Here is a 2,900-nt window from a genome sequence, read left to right as displayed (position 1 = left end):
GTACTGTGTCATTGATGTCAATATCTTTGGCAGGGTGATTTAGTAATTTATCTTGTTAATCCTTAAATCAGAATAGTCTATTCACGAGAAATTTTCATACAGCTGAAATACATCATGATCGCGCAATCCAACACACAGTTTGATTTTTTGTATATAATAGATAGTTATGGATACAAGTTGTCGCCGAACGTCCTATATGACTTTCTACATCTGATTATTTATGGAAATAGATGGAAAAGATAACCATCTACATGTTACAACAACGGCGACTTATCTCATATTTTGATACCTCATATTTCTCTATGAAGTATACAGTGGTATATATAGTGGTTATATACGTCGAAGTATTAGTATCATCTCGCGAACGAGGCCCACCCTTTTGGCTCAGTGCGGGCCACTGCCCTTAACGACTGCATCGCATAGATATGCGAATACAAAGAAGAAAATCAAGATAACGCACTAGGAATTGGATAGACTCTGCTTACTACGTAAGACTACGATTGCGGACTCAAATGTCACTACAACTTAACTCTTTGCGAGAGGTGCATACATTGCGAATACAAGAGAGACTCTAACAGGCTACTCAACATAACATATTGACGAGCAAAATAAAAAATCACACCACTCTAAATGGAAGAATGACAATCATGGTTTATCGCACTCGTTACTGAACCCGCAGTTATGGTATACAGTAACATAGTTACAACTCCAGGAGCACGAGCGCCGGTAGTGAATCTCGCGAAGATAATTATCTATACAAACTTTATATCCTAGAATTGATAAAAATAGCCTATTCTAGCGGGAATTTCAATTAGCGAATAACCAGGCGAATCACACGTTCATCTCGAGCCCTCCCAATGTTGAAGAGCGAATCCTATCCATGTTCCTAATATCGAACTCGTACACTTTATGGGATCATTTACAGTATCTCTCTCTCAAGTTAATCAAGTAATCATACCAACTGCCTAGTAACTACTAAACTTTAATCGCTACTAACGATTTTTTAGTTTCCGTAAACGACTATCTCATGCTATGTTATGACTCGAATGTGTAAGTAATAGTATATTGTCTCAGTTATTCGTGCTCAAATTCTACAACTTAACACCCCTTTCGGCAGGGCCGCCGCAGTATACATATGATTCGAACTGCTTCATATTTTGACGTTTTCTTAATTTAGAAAGAGGCTATCGCGACCCAATATCTTAATTTTAAGTGTCGCGGCTCACCCTAATGCAAGCAGCTAAACGTAACCTCGAGGACGTTCGTTATCAGCCTCGATTCAGTACACAGAAGTGGCTTTCTCCTGTGTTACTAGCTCTCAATAGTGATCTGTTATCGCTTACGTCGACGATTCTCGTGCCACAGGTCCGCTCCGCGACCTCCTCTTCGTGAATATTTCGCATCCGGTACAATGTCTCCGGTTCTGCTGTATAACGCAGGGGCAATTGCGTCACTCAGCGGCAACGAGCGAAGGACAAGCACTCAAGCACAATATGTCAAATCGTGATCTCCAGATATACATACCTAGTCACTTCGTAGTCGATATCCGTGTATATCACTCTTACCGTGTAGAGCACGGTCGCAAGCGCTTCAGGTGGCTATTTGCGCGCAATGCGTGTCTTTGACATAGACAAAGGCTTCTCTATCGGTTGCAACGGGTCTAGACGTCCGTCCAGCGCGTTCGACCACCGCGCAAACCCTATTAGGCAGGCGTTCAAGTAGGCGCGTCGGTACGACGTGACTATGCAGGTGACCACCCTCATAATCTCATGATATTATTTTGGGTGCTTGCTACGGCTCCCAGAGGATTTGCCTGTCCAGACCATGCTGTTGATAGCCTATATCCACATTATACTCCGTTTCCCGGATGAAGAGCTGCCACTTTAGATTTCTTTGCGAATTATATTAAATCCCCGTATAGCCCGCGACGAATTAAATGATGCAATAACACGGCTACTGTGTCGTACGTACTCCTTGTGTCTCGTTCACTGGAGGCTCGCGATCTCGGGAAAGGCTTGCTGGATCAGTAAACCATGCAGATTACTCATATACCGGCTGCTGGCATTTACAAAGTTGGCCTCTCTCTGGTAGGGATGAATGACAAAAGCAATAATCAGCATGGGCGTGAAGTGTCCGTCAACGATATTGTGAGTGTAGGTGTATATTAAATGATGAAGACCTCGGGCGCGCGCGCTGCTGCATGCGAGCGCGAGTTCCGGGCACGCGTGATGTATATGAATATGAACCCCCCAATTTAAATGTGTAATTAACTGTAAATAATTACTGCCGCTACCATAAAATAATTACGTTTTGTGTAACATATAGTACCCTGTTTAAATAGCAGCAATAGACTATATAATCATACACAAGTATGATATCTGGTAGCGGGCCTAATGAAAAATGAATATGTAGTTATTCGTTATTTTCTAAGGGGGTATGTTGGATTCCTGTTACCATATTTATTTCTAAACAATAAATTTTGATGTTAACCATCAGACACTATTTTGATTTCGTAAAAAATTAACTTGGAATAAGAATGCAATTAAAAATAAAACATATAAAATACCTCGTGGATTTATATTGCCCGCGAAATCACAGCAGCTAGCGCCTAATGCGAGATCACTATACATGCCGTATCTATGCGATACTATGATACTATGATATATTGAGATACTATGCGTAGCGCCTACTGCACGCGAACGGAATTACAATTTCGCAATTGTTAAGCTCACTGGACGTGCTGTATGCGTCACTCCATATGCGTCACAACAGGGATTGCTCGTAGATAGTACGTCTCGTTGTGTGTTGGCATTAGATAGGCCTATATGCGGGAGTCAGGCGTAAGGCGTTTAGGTCATGTAAGGCGGCCTGTGGTATGCGGTTATATGCGCATGCGTATT

This window comes from Priapulus caudatus, unplaced genomic scaffold (assembly GCF_000485595.1).
Source record: "Priapulus caudatus unplaced genomic scaffold, Priapulus_caudatus-5.0.1 Scaffold483, whole genome shotgun sequence".
Taxonomy (NCBI): domain Eukaryota; kingdom Metazoa; phylum Priapulida; class Priapulimorpha; order Priapulimorphida; family Priapulidae; genus Priapulus; species Priapulus caudatus.
This window is presented reverse-complemented; position numbering follows the sequence as displayed.